This window comes from Hipposideros armiger, unplaced genomic scaffold, assembly GCF_001890085.2.
Source record: "Hipposideros armiger isolate ML-2016 unplaced genomic scaffold, ASM189008v1 scaffold_18, whole genome shotgun sequence".
In the NCBI taxonomy this organism is placed as follows: domain Eukaryota; kingdom Metazoa; phylum Chordata; class Mammalia; order Chiroptera; family Hipposideridae; genus Hipposideros; species Hipposideros armiger.
In genome coordinates, this window is record NW_017731368.1 from 422468 (window position 1) to 439697 (window position 17230).

General features: G+C 54.0%; 1 long non-coding RNA gene across 1 annotated transcript in view; it reads left to right on the forward strand.

Moving 5' to 3' along the window:
- Nucleotides 1-4350, forward strand: part of LOC109375654 (uncharacterized) — a 6933-nt gene extending 2583 nt beyond the window's left edge. The window contains exon 2 of the long non-coding RNA XR_002122611.1: nucleotides 4070-4350. This is a non-coding gene — a long non-coding RNA (uncharacterized LOC109375654). The remainder of the gene's footprint in view (nucleotides 1-4069) is intronic.
- Nucleotides 4351-17230: the final 12880 nt, after the last annotated feature.

The following is a 17230-nucleotide window of genomic DNA, read 5'->3' on the forward strand; positions in this document are numbered from 1 at the left end:
ACACACACACACACACACACACGCACGCGCACACACCATGCTTCCCATGAAAGTTCTCTGAGGATGTCTTTGAAGAGGCAAATCATCTAAATGGGAAGAACATAGGCAGGGTTCAAAGCTCAGCCCCTCCAGAATTGCTCTGGGACTTCAGGCAAATAGTTTAACCTCTTGGAGCCTCAGTTTCCCCATCTGTCTAACAGAGATAGTAGTAGAGCCCATGCCACGAGGTGTTTGGAAAGTGGTGGCTCTGGCTGTGGGGGATACAGAATGAATGCAAGCTGTTGCTCATCTATGAGTAAGAGGAGACATGGAGGGCTCAGCGCAGAAGGAGGCTTTTGGTGTGGAGAAAGCTTTATGCTAATAGAAAGACTATATCTTCCATGACCCAGGCCTGGTTGAGCACAAGAGGTAGCCTCTGAGGGCTGAGGGAATTTGGGACTGCAACGACTCCTCCAGGCAGTCCTCTAGGACTGTTTTACCACACAGCCCCCAGTAGTGTGGTAAATGGTATGGCTGGAGGGGGAGTGGTACCCAACAAATGCTCCCCAGGCAAAGCTGTGTTCCAGGGACTTTCCCCATACCCCGCACAGATGAGCCACACGGGGCCTTTCCTGTCAGCAGAGCTGCATCAGAGATGAGGATTGCACTCAAAATCTGGGTTGGGCTAAAGCTTTGTTCTTAAAAGTGCCTATCTGGCCCTCAGCCTCCTCCCAAGAAGCATTTCACTGCTCCCACCCACACTAGCCCCATTTCGGAGGAGCGGCATCACTCTGTGTGTGTGTGTGTGTGTGTGTTGACCTTTGCACTTGGCAAACTTTCCTTTGTTTTTCTCAGCTCCTTCGGGTGTGTGGCCATGGTAGGAGGAGCTGTTAGGAGAGCAGGTTCTCAGGCAGCCTTTTCTCCAAAGCCCCAGAGAGGCAAAGCCCAAGGAGACACTGGAAAGCGAAGGCTTATCCAGAAAGTGGGGGGTTACTGGAGCAGTCAGAGGAGTATGCGTAAGAGACAAGGGGGGCCTCCAAGCAAAGAGCACGCTTAACCCTTCCTGAGTGCCTGCGGGGGCTAGCCCTGGGCACCCTTGCCAGGTCAGTGTGGTCAACCTCGCATCTAACAGGCAGGCTGAGCTTAGGCAACCAACGGTGGGTGACCTAGGCAGGTCGCTTTATCTCCCTGAGCCATATATGTCTCAAAGTAGACCGAAGTTCCCAGCCTTGCTGTCAGTACCATCAGCTCCCTCTCTCCCTAACCTGGAGGTGCTCAGGCTGGTCTCTATAGCCCTTGACCTCTTCACTCAGAGCCAGCGGGTGCCTGATTGGGGGCTGTGGGCTTTGGGGGCAGTATCACCCCCTCTCATCACCTTGACGATCACCCCCTTTCTCCTTTGGGTCTCAGTGGGTAAACTGGGGCATGCTAGGCTCCAGGAGATCCCTGGGCCTTGCAGAGGAGGCGTGGTGTGGGCACCCCACCCCCACGCTGGGTGAGGTGTTTTCACTAGAAACGCGGCAGCTGTGGCTGAAGGCCTCTTCCCAGGAAGAAAGAGCAGAGCGCCTCTTCCAAGAACTCTGAGGAGGCAGGGGCGGGGGAAGCGGGGGAGTTAATTTTAAACCAAACAGCCTTCAACGCTTCTCAGGAACTGGTTGCTCAATGTGATCTGGCAGGTCCCAGACGGGTGGGCAGGCCTGGTGCCAGCTCAGAGGTGGTGTGGGAGGAGGACATGCCCCAGAGTGGGGGCCCAGTGACCTTGAGGGAAACTGGGCCCTGTCCTTGTTCATAAATCAGGGCTTGTCACCTCCGACCCCCACCAACCTTACCCAACTTCCTCTGTCCTCACCAGGCAATGTAAAATTAATACAGGATTAATAATGCACATGTCATATCCTTCCAAGGGCCCCAAGACAGACTGTCCCATTCTCCCTCCCCTGCTCAGAACCTGCCACCCCTGTCCCCTGGCCTGTCCCTCTGAAGGTTATCTGATGAAGGCCTGCTCTGAGGCCAGAGTAAGGCCTGTGCTGTAGCCGATGGGATGGGACCCTGGGGTGTCAGGCTAATGCGGGGGAGGGGGGGTGTAATGGAGGATGGAGTGCAGCAAACTGGCAGAAGTTCTGGGCCCAAGGAGTGAGCCTTCTGCGTGTGCAGGGAAGCTGAGCTGAACTCTGGCCTGACCCCATGGCTGACCGGGAGTCAAAGCGCCTTCACACACACTGACCTCCTGTCCCCCACCCCAGCGTGGCCACTCGCGTCCAGCTGACAGCCTGGGCCCACCTCCCAGCGTCTGGTCCCTAAAGAGGCCCTCCCAGGAGACCCTCTCCTCTACTACCTCCACCAGCTGCCCAATGAGACCCTAGTAGCCCAGGCGGGCAAGGCCTATGTTCTAGGAAAGAATCCTGAGCAAATGCTGCCAGGAGCTGAAGTTCTTGGAACCAGCACTGCAGGGAGAGGAGACACTTCCTGGAACTTGCTGGCCACTCCGGGGAGAGAGGCTCAGAGGACGTGCAGTGACCTAAGCAAGGGGGAGGGGATGCCTAGGCTTAGCTTGAATCCTTGCCTCCAGGAAGCCCTCCTTGACTGCAAGTGCCTTCTTAGATTCCCTCACCTTGGCAGTTAGTCTGCTGGGCCCTTCTAAGGGCTCTGCCAACAAAGGTCCAGGTCTGGCATGGCCTCTGCAGTACCCAGTGTCCAGCCCAGGGGTAGGCACAGAGTGGACAGCCAGAAACGGGGGATAGGGGGGCGGGCGGGGGAGCATGTGTGACTGCGGGGAGGGGTACTGTGAAGATATGGATGCATGGGTGAAAGTGGGATGTTAAGCTTGAGTATATTGCCCAGGCCAGTGAGCACCAGGGGTAGAAAGGGCTAAGCTAAGGGAGAGCAGGAGGCAGGGCAAGGTGGTTCAGCAGTGCCAGGCCCCGCTCACTGAGTCCCCCTTGCTGGTGGACAGGCAGCCTCTGGCAGGACTCCTGTCACTCCTTCAGGCCAGTAGGAAAAGCAGGGCCTTTCCTCAGATTCCTGACCCACAGCTGGGTCACAGGCCCCAGCTTCAGTGTCAGGCCACCTAGAGTAGTCCCGGCACTGGTGCCCAGCTGTGCAGCCGTGAGCATGCCTTTGGCCTGTTGGGGCCTCAGTTTTTCTACCTGGAGAATGGAGAGAAGCTGCAGGGCCCCCAGGAAGGCTGTGAGGGGTGTGACCCAGGTCTGGGACTGGGTTGGGGCCCAACCACACTTTGAGGGACTGGCCATGAGTATTACATCACAGGGTCCCAGAGTTGGCACCGTCAGAGCAGGGGCCCTGAAGCCCAGCTGAAGGGACTGAGACAGGTCAGGATCAGCACAGAGGGGAAGGAAGGGCCTCTCTTTTGGGGTGAGTGGCCTTGCGGCAGCCGCTTAACCACTCAAGACCAGTTTACCTTCAGAAGAATGGAGAACCTTTCTAGCCAAGGCTGGACAGAGATGTGGGCAGGGACTTGCCTCTCTCTCCTACTCTCAGGTCACTCCTTGGTTTCACTGAGCACAGCTCCAAGCCTGCTGCTCACCCATCCCCAACATGTCACAGGAAGGGAGCCCCCAGCCCATCCTACAGGGGCCCTCCAGGAGAAGGGCTGAGACACTGCCCAGGTGGGAGCTAGCTGTGAGGTGGGGCTGTGACAGAGAGGTCCTTTGACCCTTGCAGGAGGATGGTGGGGCACCCTAGGGACATAGTTCATTAGTGCACTTGAGCTTTGGAGCATTGGTTTCACTGGGGCCACCTGAAGCAGCTGGCAGTGGGTGGGAGGCCCTGGCACCTGCACCAGGTCAGGAGCCTGCTGTGCCATGGGAGAACTGGACCTGGAAACCACCCAACCTGAGTGGGCAAAGCTGGGTGGCATCTACCAGGTTTGCAGGGGACACTGGTGCCCTGCTATGGTTCCGGAGCCAGGCAACCTGTGTGACTTGAGCCAGTGACGAATCCTCTCTGAGCCCCACTTTGTAACGTGGGGATGATGTTATCACTCACTTTATGGAATCGTGGCAAGGAGTAAATGTGTAGATTTGGTGATTTCTCTTTCTCCTTGGATTCTCCTCCCAACCCGCCCCTCCAGCATCCTCTTGACCATGAGTCCATGGAGACGTGAGCCCCAGCAGCACTTTTTCTCCGGCTCCTATTAAAACAAGAAGTACCTGCGGATACATCTGCTTTTCCCACCGGAGCACAGGCCCTGATGTTTGCAGTGCTCCAGGCAAAAGAACAAATGGAAGCCCATATCACGGAATCTAAATATTTAAAAATCATAAATCAAGCTACAAACTGCTAATAAAATATGTTCTAGCCTCCTACTCAACAAATAAACTTTCATAACAATAAAAAAAATCTGTAAATCTGTGATGTTTATATGTCTGAAAGTCATATAAAAATATATCAGGACGTCAAATACCAAAGATGACTGAATTTAATAATCACTGCTCATGCCCAGGTGTTCAATGACATTAGGTAAGAAAATCAAGACATGTCTAATTCATAAGGTATTATATATTTATTCTGTAACATTTACTGTTCTTACTTTTATTCCAGTAAAACTATTGATTATGTTGTTATAATCAAGATGATCACATAATTACTATTCTATTGGCAATAATGATTTAAAAGATTAAAACAAAATATTATATTCAAACAGCACAAAAAATGAATTTGATTTAATTTAAAATATAAAAATATTTAAAGTATTAAAACATATTTCAAGAAGTTATTTTTATAATAATAAAAATTAACAAAATTAAAGGGCAAAATGCAAACGGTAAGTTATAATGAGCTAATGTCAAAATTTAATTAAAAAGATTTAAAACTAAAATTTTATTTAACTTTTTGAAATTGTTATTAACTGTTAAGTATTTTTATAAAAATAAACCTCAATTCGCGTTCAAATCCTCTGGGAACTTTGAGGCAGATTCACGACCTCTCTGCATGTCCCTGGGGCCTGAATGGTGTCATCACGAGTGGGTGTTCAGGTTTGTTTCACATTGTACCAACGCGGAGTGTCAAATCCCCAGTGATGATGATGCCCATGTGTCGTTTAGCGCATTTATTGTGAATTGATTGTTTATGTATTTGTGATACATTCTAAATAACAGGCCCCAGGCAGATTAGAAGAGAGTGGTGACAGACCAGGTATAATTTCTAATAAATGGTATTGGAACAATTTGGGAACAAAAAAGAAAGTCCAGTGTCTACCTCACAGAGGCAACCACCATAAATCCTAGATAGACTATTAAAACATGAAAAAAGAAACACTATGAATCCTTTACAGCCTCCCCCTAGGAGTCACAACAGTATCGGTTCTGGGTGAGGGAACCTTCCTTCCTTCACATAGCTGCCCTGCATTATTTGCAGGACAGGTCTGGAGAAAGGAGAGTCACATCAGAATTTCATTAATGCCCATTTAGCATCATTTCCACATATTGTGGCATTTCCCCCAGAAGCAGGCTCTGGGACACGGATCCAAATACAAATATAATAGCTTATTTGGGAGGTGATGCTGAAAAGCACCAGTAGGACCTTGGGAGACAATTCTCCATGGTTCTCTCTCATTTCTGTTCACTTGCCAATAAAGGCACCGACTGCCCTTGTTGCAGATGATCCTTTCAAGGTGATCATTATAGTGAACAGCCTTAGAAGATAGACCGTGTGTCTCACTCCACGGAAGAAGGCAGGTTTGCTTATTGTCGAGTATATTAAAGATAACAGCTCCCTCTGGGGCAAAGGCTGGGCAGGTTTGCTTGTAGCCTATTATAAAATATTTGGGTTCCTTTAGCTCAGGGTTCCTCTCCTGTAATGCAACCCTCTGCATGTGCAAGCATCATCTGACTCTAATTGGGTTATCCTGTGGGAACAGGAGAGTAGTGCAAGAAAGTGCTAATCCACTGTCTACTGCTGTTACTGTGAGTAATAAACTGATCTTGGTTTCTGAACCAGGAGTCTTGTGTCTTCTGCCAGCATCCTTGGAAATACAGTAGGCTCACTTGTTAGCTTGCAAATCTCAGAGCCTCCCCTGTTCCTGACATAGAGGAGTGGGAAAGTGAGACAGGGAGGGAAAGGAAGCCAAAGTAGGTGTGTTAATGAGTGGGCTCCTTCTGTGGGCAACTGAGGCTCAGTCCTCAGTTGAGAGATGGTATAGAACACAGCTAAGGATTGTCCCACCCAAGAGGTGAGGAAGCTGGGATGTATATCCACCAACTCCCACCCTTCACTGACTTAGGGACGCTTGAGGGTGATCTCCCTGGCACTTTTGGTCACTTCCCAAGCTAGCATCTGCAGCAGAGAAAGTCTCAGGCTGAGCATTGGAACTGCTGTGTGGGAACTTGAGTGCAAGAAGATGTGAGCTGCTTGGACCCCACCAGACTGTGGGCTCTGTGTGAGCAGGGCCTTATCTGAATACTGACCATCCCCAGTGCCTGGCACAATACCAAGCAGGCAGTGATCGAATGCAAGCCACATGGCCCAGGGATAAGGGCCTGTTTACTTGCCTCTATCCTCCACTAGGCCATGAGCTTTTTATGGGCGTGTCTGTTCCAACTTTTTCTTCATACTGCAGTACCCAAGGGCAGGCCTGGAAATCAGCAAATACTCACCAAAAGTTTGTTGCATGAATGATGCAAATAAATAAGCATCTAAAATAAACAAAGGAAACTCTGAGTCAGTCAAGGCTAGACTGAGCCATCTTTAACTAAAGAAAGTCTATCTATCTAAAATCAGCAGCATATGCACCAGATAGGGAGGCACGAGACGTGTCCCTACATACATGAGAAACAAGATACGAGTGCTCCAGCCATCACTATTTTTCAATATTATATTGAAGGTCTTAGCCAAGCTATAAGCAAAGAAAATAAATAAGAACTATTTATATTAGAAGGGAAAAGACAAATTTGTCATTATTTTCAGTGGTAAAATGTCAATATAGAAATTCTACAAGAAGCAACGAATAACAGATCTAAGAGAAACCAAGAAAGTGGCCAGTTATAAGATCAACCACATAAATTAACAGCTTTCCCAGGCACCAGTGAGAATCACTGAGGCCATCTCCCTGTTTAATCAATAACAACAAACAGTGTAGAATACCGGAGGAAGATAAGCAGCAGAGCTAGCTTTTCATTAGGGGCAGAGGCCTGTGCAGCTAGGCTAGGAGGAAACGAGGCATGGGCAACTGCAAGCCACCTGCCTCCTGGCTGTGAGTTTTACCCTCCAGTCCCCCAAAATCCACCAAACCTTCTCCAGGGCCCCGAGCCAAGTGAGCAGGCAAGGTCCTGATGCCCACCCCCCACCTTGAGCTGACCCCTCTACAAGGGGCTGCATACCAGTTGGCTGTTCCAAAGGGTGGATCAGCTGAGACCATTGCCTGAGACATGGCAAAGCCACAGCTGCAGCCCTGAACAGTCGGGGGTAGAAGAGTGAGGGGACAGCTGGGTAGCGATGAGCTCAGAGCCTCACAAGGCAAAGGCAGCCTCTCTGCCCGCTCCTGAGACCAAGTGAGGAAGATCTCTAAAGGAGCAGAGAACTCCATCTGGGGCCATTTAGTGAGGAAGCATCACCCAACAAACCTGAGGGCTCTCCACTGTGTCCTGCCCCATTCTTGACCCCACCAAACACAGGCACAGGCCCAGCACATAGTTAAGGGGTGCTCAGGATGTGGAGGAACAAACAAAACCTGGAATGGTAAACCCTGAGGGGTCAATCTTGCTAGAGTGCAGTGTCGCGGGCCTCTGACCTTGGGGGGTGCACAGGGCCTTGCTGGAGGGTTGGGGGGCAGGTCATGGTGATGATGGCAGAGATGCTATTTCCTCTCCTGGCTCCAGGGCCCACCCCAGTGACTGGCAAAGTCTGAAGGGCTGGGCTGGCCTGGGCCTGGCTCTCACGGTCTCAGCCTCAAAGGAAACCACACTCAGCCTAGGGCTCTAGGGGTCAATTTTATGTTTAGTAGGTGGGTGAACAGTGGATGAGAGTGAGGGGGACACTTCCCATTGCTAAGGACCAACCCTAAGGACCCAGCCACTCATTAGGGGCCTGTCAGCATGAGTCCATGTCCAAGTCCATGAGTTCAAGGACAGGGCCCCACTTGAACCACCCCAGCTCCCTGGGCCTGGCTCATAGTTGGTGCTCAATGCTTGTGGGTGAGCAATGGGCCTGGGGATAGGAGGGGAGATAGGACAGAGGACCTCAGTCACCCTTTTCCTAAGCTTGGGAAGTAGCTTCAGCTCAAAGCAACCCATGACCCCTCACAGAGGATGTTGACAGGAAGAGGACTTGTTCCAGATGCTGTGTCCTCACACGACCCTGAACTCCACCCCACCGTGGTGGCCCCAAGAGGAGGCTGAGGTGCTGAGCTCTTGGTTGTGACTCAGCGGAAGGAAGACAGGAAGGGGGGTGGGGGAGGGCGGGCAGTGATGGTGCTGGGGCCCTAGGGTTTTGCTTCTCATTTCTCTCTTTCCAAAGCACAAGTTCCCAGAAATGAAGGTACTTAGAACTACAGAAGGCCCAGGCTTTCAGGGGCCCCGGGTTCCCCAGTCCTCCCACCCCTGGAGGTACCACCATAGGGCCCAGGGAAGCCCCTAGTCCCTGTCCCCTGCTTGGGAACTTCTTCCCTGCCCCAGAACCAAGGACTGAGTACCTGGAAGGTCTACACCAGAGCCAGGAGGGGTCATAGACTCTTGAGGCTTTCCAGGAGCACGTGGCCCAGACTCGCTTGCTGGGACACTCCTCTGTGTGAGAGGAAACACTGGGAACCTCCACGATACATAGAGGTGAAGCAGTCAGGGCGGGCTTCCTGGGAGAGGCAGAGGCTGCCTACACCAAGAACCTGAGGGAGGGCACCCTCAGAAGCCCCACATGAGTTCCTTCTCCTTCCCCTCCCTTCACGACCCATCCCCCATTCCCTTCCTTTCTCTTCCCTTTCCTAGCTCCTTTCCTTTCCTTTCTCTTTCCCTCCCTCTTTCTTTTCTTCGTATTGTTAACTACTGGAAAAAAAAAAAAAACAACTGAAATTGAAAGACTACAAGGTGGTCTTCAGACACACTGCCACCATTTGTAACCACTTATCTCTGAGAGTCAGGGGTCCTGTGTTACCACGATCAAACACTGAAAAAAATGAGACACCAAGGTGACATGATTGCAGGTCCCATCCCGACTTGTGTTCACTGCTGTTCTCCTTGATGGACTTATGCTAAGAAAATGTTGAGAGTTTGAACTTATAAAGTGTATTTATGTTTAAGATGCAACTTTCATCTTTTTTAAAATACACATTGGCGTTCCATAGGAACCTTGGTTTGAAAGAACGAACTCCACCGCTCTCGGGGGCTGGGCAGAACAAGGAAGAGACAGAGGGTTTCTGTGCAGGCAGAGAGAGCGGGGAACTATGGGCAGTTCTTGAGCTGTGGAAGGCCTTCAGGAAGGGTTTTAGGCACATACACCTGGCACTTCCTCCCAGAGCCTCCCAGGCCTGGGTACTTGAAGTGCTCCCGGTGACACAACATGGACGGCAGGCTTCATAACCCTATATGCTGAGATGGGACTCACTCTTCTCACCGGCTTGCCAGCTGAGAACCAGAGTCTGGGTGTCTGTCAGTCCCACCCCACATCCGGAGTACGTCAGAGCCTCCTTTCAGTAGCAGCCACTTTCACTGACCTCCCCTCCCCCGACAGGCCTCCTCTGCTGTGGGGTGTGAAAGTTTGGCACCCAGGGGCAGCTGGGAAGGGAGTACTCTCACTTTCGGTCTGGTGCTTTCTGTTTCGACCATTTTCCCTTTGCCCTGGAAGCCCGTGTTGGCTCTGGGGGTACCCCATTTGGGTGTTGGGGACCTCTGGGAATTGAGGCCCTAGGCTGAAGTCAGCCTCCGTGGCCTGCTGACCCCGCTTCCGGCTGGGATGTCAGAGGACTGGGTTCAAACCCCAGCATGGCCACTTTCTGGTTCTGTGATGTTGGGCAGGTTAAGCCTCAGTCTCTTCATCTGTCTAGGAGGCGTCCTTGAAATGCAAACAGAAGGATTTATGCAAAGTGTGTGGCACCTGGCACTAGCTTACACATGGAGATGCCAGTTACTATGGTTGACAGCACTCAGGCCTGGGAGGGTGGCTTTACCAACTCTGCTTTCAGGGCTGCCTCTGGGCTATGTCCCTACATGGTCGCATTTGGGTCTCCAGACACCCCTGCATTGCTCCTGACACTGCCTCTGGGATGTCCTAAGGGCATCCCACCCTCTCAAGCTCACAAACTGTCCCCAACACCCCAGTCCCTAGTTCAGCATAGCCCCAGGCTCCCTAGGTTCCAGTCAGTTCCAGCCTGGCCACGCCTCCCCCTACATCCAACCCCTTCCTCAGCAGTGGTTGTGTCTCTTCTGTTTCAGAATGCCCGATGCCACTGCCAGACCCCCTAGCTTCCTGCAGACACAGGGCAGTTGCAGCCTCCTGCCCCAGCCAGAGAAAACATCCTCAATGCCTACCTGCCCCTGTAACTCACCTCAAAACTTACCCTGTATTAGGCCCTGGGGGCACCCTCCCCAACCCGGCTCTCAGGGCCCCTCTAGGAGTTGAAACCCTTGGCTGCAGTCAGCCTCCTGTAACTTGCCTTGTAGGCCATGGTAACTGGAAATGCATTTGAAGTTCATCCAAGGACACCCGCCATCACCAGCTTGCCCCTACACATCCCTGCCCATGTGCCCTCAGGCCTCCAGGCTTTTGCCCAGACTGTCCCCACTGCCCGCTACATCCCTGTCCTGTGCCCTAACCTCTTCAAGACTGGTGTGACGAACAAGGCCTCAGGCCCTGGGTCACTCAGCCTTCACTGGATCCCCAGCTCAGCCAGCATACAAGCAAGTTCCTAAGGCTTTTTCAGTTTGTTTACTCATCTGTAAGATGGGAGGGTTCGCAGCCTCTGCCTACAGAAGGTCGTGAGAGTTGAGTAAGATAATCCCAGAAGCACTTGGTTCAGGATGCACCATTCAAGCTCTGTATTTTATAGGCTCTTCTACCTGGCATCATCTCCCCAGAGCCTGGCACATAGTAGGTCCTGGGAGACCGAGGTCCTTGGCCTACACTGTGCACACCTCAGGAGAAGGGCCTACGAAGCACTCTGGGGACAGCCCTGGCAACCCCTGCTCCTGCTCCAAGGATCCATAAACCCAGGGGGCAGCCCAGGACCTAGTTAGGCTGACCTCAGTCTCTGACAGTTCCATGGGCACCGATGGCAGCCTCACCCTCCCTTCTAGTCTGACTGTGCAACCTGCTCCATGACTGCCCCTGCTGAGCCTGTTTCCCTGCCGTGGAGATGACTGGAAACCCAGTCTGTAGGGTTGTGTGAGGATTAAAACCCACACAAACGCAAAGCAGCTACTTGGGGCCCAGTGACCAGCAGGAGCTCAAGAAATGATGGCAAGGAGGGTGAGAGGGAGGAAGGCCCAGGGGGCTGCCTGTGTGCTTCACTCAGCGGCAAGGTCCAAGGGCAAGCAAGGCCCCGGCAGCTTGCTCACCCATGTGGCTGGGCCTTACGCTGACTTTCGGGGGGGACTTGGCTGCCTTTCCCAGCAGGCAGAACCACTCTGGAAAGCAAGGCAGGGTGGGGGTCTGCAGTAGATGACAGGCTGGTGGCTGGGAGCCAGAGAAGAGACCTATGTTCCAGCCGCAGACCTGTCCCACTGAGCCTCAGCTCTCTCAGCTGTAGCACAAAGATCTTTTGGGGGTGCTTCGTGCCCCCACAATCTGCTCCCTGGGCTCAGGAGGGTGGGAGATCTGACCTCCCCACTCTCCCAGATGCATGCCCCAGGAGAGGGCTATAGACCCAGGACAGCAGGGGGCAAGAAGGTGACACCCACCCTGTTCTGAGAGGCAGAGTATCTAGGAGAGACCCCAGCTCCTGGGAAGGGGCCACTCAGCCAGGCCACCTACCATGGGGCAGGGCTGCTCTGAGCCATCTCGCCCTCTCCCTCAGCCATGGCTAAGCCTTAGTCGAGGCTCCCAGCAGGGCTGAGGCAGGCTTCCCTTGCCTTTCCTACTCTGTGAACCATAACAGGGGCCTTTCCAGACCATTTTTCAGCAGGATGGTTTGGGAAGTGTCTTTGGAAGGAGAGGGGTCTTGGAATTTGAAGCTCTTACACATCTGATTCCTGGTTATGAGGTCAAAGATGCCCAAAGGTCCTTTAAGAATATAACCAGTTCCCTCAGAGGGGGAGGCACTCATTCTTGGAAGGGGAAGGGAACCCTGCTCTCCTTACAACGATCAGGGCTTCAGATGGGACCAGGATCTGTCCACATATACACACCCATGGGCTGCAATTTGGCTAATGTGGCTGTTATCAGCTGTGAAACTGGCCCGGGGGCTTTGTGAGCCAGAATTTGTATGTTTAGGAGCTACATGAAGAGCCATATGCAAGAGCCACACCACCCAATTAAATGACCATGGGCCCTTGGGAGCAATGGGGGCTGAGAGCACTTGCCCCCAGGAGTCAGGGGGCAAGTGCTGTGTGACCTTGACTAAACCCCTTCCTTCTCTGTTTGGAAAGAGGGAGGATCAGAAATTGGACAAGAGTCTTGCTACAATCCACCCTTTCCCATAAAATTGGCTCTCTTGGTTTCATCCAAAGCATATGAGGGGTTCAGCTGACCCTTGAATACAGGTGTCCAGACTATCTCCCAGTCTCAGTTCTCAGACCAGCATGAGGCCCATCAGACCAGGTCTGGCCTTGAGTAGCTCTCCATGTGGCTTCTGAGTTGGGACTGTGGCTTCAAATGCCCAGGCCTTGGCCAAATGGGATGGTACCTCCAGAGCCACTGAGATCTCTCCTCTGCAGTGGGGTCCTGGGCCCAGACTGGATGGGGACAGGGTCAAGGGCTCCAGTTGGCCACTTCAGCTTTAGGGACCATGGGGTTGAGAATGCCAGGAATAACCCAATTTTATCCCAGCCACACAGGCCAGTCCACATACAGCAGCAGGGGCTGGGCACTGACTGCCAGGTGCTGGAAGGAGCCAAACCCTCCACAGCTTACCCACAGGGGCCAGGTCCGTTAGCTCGGAGTCAGGGTCTGCTGTGGTCACTTCACAGATGTAGGACCTGCATCCCAGAGAGTGCTCACCCTCTCACCCTGCTCATCCTCATGTACTCAAGGGGTGCTGGGCCAGCCACGTAACTCCATGGGGGCCAGGGCCAGGCTGGGATCCAGTCTCCGAGATCCTCTCTGAAGACCTGGGTGGCACCCATGCCACTAGAGATGGGCCATGGAGGCCGGCCTTGTTACCGTCCCCACCTGCTTCTAATGCCCAGGCCACCAATTCATCATCCTACAGTTCTGGAAGTCAGGAACCCCCAATCAGTTTTACTGGGCTAAAATCCAGGTGTCGGCAAAATTGCATTCCTTCTGGAGGCTCGAGGGGAGAACCCATTTCCTTGCCTTTTCGGCATCTAGAGGCTGCGTGTGTTCCTTGGCTCATGCCGCTTTCCTCCAGCAGTGGCATCACTCTGACCTCTGCTTCCGTCGTCACATCTTCTCTCACTGACACTCCTGCCTCCCTCTTATGAGGACCCTTGTGATTACACTGAGCCCGCCTGAATAATCCAGGATAATCTTTCCATCTCAAGATCCTTAACTTCGCATCTCTTTTGCCATGTAAGGTAACATAGTCACAGGTCTGGGGGATTAGGACTTAGGCATCTTTGGGGCCGTTATTTTGTCTATCACAGGAGGAGTAGGGTTGCTTTGCCAGTCCCAAGCCCCGTCCACAGGGCTTGTCCAGGACGGAGGGATCATGAGGGGTGATCAGGCCACTGTTCTGGCCAACACTTTGGCTGGGGGCTGGCTGGGGGCTGGCCGGAACCCAGAGCTCCAGGAAACCTGGCGCCTGCCCGTTGATGCCAAGGACAGCCTGTGCTCCTGGCGAGGCCACCATGCAGAGATCAGGTGCACTTGATCCCTGGAAGCGGCCATGGCTCAACTCGAACAGCTGCCTGGCTCGAGTGGGAGGCAGGCCTTCATGGCTTCCTCTCCCTGCTGACCGGAATATGTGAGAGCTGCTGTCAGGTCAGATGTGAGCCACATGGGAAGTTCCATCTCCATTCTAGAAAATGCACACACTGTCGGCTTATTTGTGGACATTTACTGAGCTTGGGGTATGCCAGACCTACGTGGAGCCCTAGAGAGACGAAGGGACAGGGTTTCCAAATGCAAGGGGCAGAATTTCATTGGTTCTGGCAGAAGCTTGGGCTAGGGGCTGGCGTGGAGAACAGGGAGGTCAGGGTGGTGTTCCAGAGAAGGTAGTTTGTGTTGGAGCTTGAAGAAGAGGATGATTCGGACGGCAGTGGTGGGCAAGGGCACTCCTGATGGATACTCTGGCTGGGCAAAGGGAATGCGGCGTGGCTGGGGACTGGAGTTCTGCAGGGGAGCTGGAGTCCAGGGCAGTGGAGGAAAGAATCCAAAGAGAAACAGGGACAAAGGGCCTGCAGAGGCTGAAGCAGTCTTCCGAGCCTGGTGGCAGTGGAGCCCTATGTTCTGACGACTTACTCAGCCCTGAGGGGCCTTGAGAGGGGTCCCCAGGGCCTTTCCCATAGCCATCCTCCACCTCTTCAGACCTGGGCCCCGCAGGACAGACACCACACTCGGGTCATGGGGAGCCAGCCAAGGGCAGGGATTGAGAACTTGACAGCCCAGGGCCCACGTGGGGGTAGGGAAGAACAGAAAAGGGTTTGGGGGACACATTTCAATAAAGCAGCCAGATGGGCCTTGTGGAGAAATCCACGGGCAGCTGGGAAAAGCATCCAACTGTGAGGCAAAGCCTCAGTTTTCTCAGCTGTCGGGAGAAGGAATGGAATTGCTCTTCCAGAGAACATGAATCAGAGACTTCTACGCCCTCTGCCCACGCCCTGAGCTCTGGCTGAAGGAGGCTGGGCGGGCAGCAGGCAGGTCCCTCAAGGCCTCAGAGGCCTGGACTCCACCATCAGCCCCATGTCCTCCTGCTGCTCTGCCTCCGGGGCTCCGAGTCGCTGGCTCTGGCCCCAGGAAGGAGAGAAGAGAGAGCAGGTGAGCCTGGCTCTCCCTAGGCTGGAGCCACTGGCTGCTCTGGCCTGGACCTCGGGGCACTCAGGCCCTGGTGAGGAGGAAGAGGAGGGGCTGAGGGGAGATCTGGGCTGCCAGGCGACCAGCCTCTCTGTGGCTCCATCTCCAGAGGGCAGAGAGAAGTCAAGAGCCCAGAACCAAAACCCCTGCTTCCCCTTCCCTCCAGACAGCCGTGTCTCTGCCTGCCTTGTGTTGGTGCCGGGTACCAGGCAGGTACCTGAGGGTACAGGGCCCTCCCTGTCTGTCCTCCAAGATGGGCAATGAAAACACAATGCCGCATGAACGTGCATCCCACAGGCTCCTCACAACCATCCTGTAAGATCAAGCACTTGGTCCCTTTTTTTAGGGTTGGAACCCAAGGCCGAGGGAGGTGAGGTCATCTGCCCTAGGTCGCAACCTGGTGAGGGGCAGGTGCCAGGATCTGCTCCCAGGCTGGTGTGGCTCCAACGTCGGAGCTCCATGTCCAAAGCGCCACAGAGCCAGTGATGGCCGGCTTGAGACCCCACCCTGCCAGTCCACTTGCCTGGACCTCTCCCAGGGGAGTCAAGCCTCACGGTTTTCTGGAAAGAAAGTTGTCTCCAAGGGCGATTCCTGCTTCAGTGACCCCAGATGCCCCTCCACTGTCACTCCCCATCATTATGCTCTGTTGGGGTGCCACACCCACATGCTTGCCAAAGCCTCCCCTGATGTGATGGGCCTGAGGCCAGGAGGGTGAGAGCATGAGGGAAGCCAGCACTGGCTGAGGTGTGGCCCAGGCTGTGGGACAAGGGGACACCAGACTGCTGGGTCAGGGAAGATGCCACTGAAGGCAAGAAGACCTGAAGGGCACAGGCAGGAGGAGAGAAAGGGCAACGCTGGTGAGGACCTTGGCAGGCAAAGGTCTAAGAGCACAGGGGGCTCGGAAAGCTGGGAGCCTCACTCTGGCTGTGTCCCCGCCACCACCCTCCCAGGTTCCTTCTGCAACAACCATGAGGTGGAATCCCTGGCCCCCCCTCAAAGGAAGCCAGGGGCAGCTTGGGGGCCATGCAGCTGGGGCCGGGCAAGGGGCAAGATACCAGGGCCCTGGGAGCTGCAGTGTGGCCTCTGCTAAGGCAAAAGTGTCGCCCACCCACAGCAGGGGGGTCACTCAGGCCTGGTATGACCCCAGCAACACAGACTCCCCAAAGGCAGGGACCTAATTTCCCGTCTCCACTTGGCCACCTCCCATCATGGGACCTCAGGTGGCCACTTCTTCTGCCTGGGAGTGGCACTCAGACGCCAGCTACACACTCCACCTGGCTGACTGGGAGTAAACTCAGGATGCCACATCGCTCTGGCCCTGGAACCGGAAGTGCCAGCTTCCCGTAAGGAAAGGAGCTGCCCAAGGTCCTATAAGACACAGCCCCAGACCCCAGATCCTGGCTCCAGCAGAGAATGCTGCCACCGACCACACTGCCTCTGGCCACTGCACCACCAGGTGAGGTCCTTGAGAGTGCTGGGGGGCGAGGGAGGGGGGAGTCTGGCAGAATGAACCGGCCTGGTCTCCCACGTCCCTGAGGACCCATCCTGATGCAGGCTCACACCAGCACCTGCCAACCTAGAAGTTTCCTGTCACTGTGGACGGAAGGGTTGGCCCTCCAGGCCTCCGGGCAGCCACAAGTCCGCACAGAGCAGAGCTGGGGTGGAGGTCGCACCCTGGGGCCCTATCTCGGCTTCTCACTCTCCCCAGCCCCAACCAAGGACAGATGGCTGAGCTGAAACCCCAAGACCGACTTGGAAGGGATGTCTTAGCTACAAGCTAAGGGAATAAAAAGTAAACACAAGCCCTGTTCACTCCTCACTGGCTCAAGCCCTCAGTTAAATGAATGTGGATATGTGACCCCAAACTGTACAACAAGGACCCTCAGCCCCGACCCCTCCAGAAAGCAGGCTGCCACCCCTAGCTGAAGCTGAGGTTACTGTGCTTAGCACCTCGGCCCAGGCAGGGAAGCGTGTGGAAGCACACGCGGGGCAGTGGAGGGCTATTAACCCTCAGGAGTGAGTGCTCAGCGCCAAGCCCCTGCCATCCAAGACCAGGAGCTGCTCTCCCATGCCGCACTGCTGCGACAGAAGGAAGCTTTCACCCCCAGCACTGCCTGGGGTCAAGGGGTCAGGGGACCCACAAATCACAGTAACAAAACATTAGGTCACCACTGTC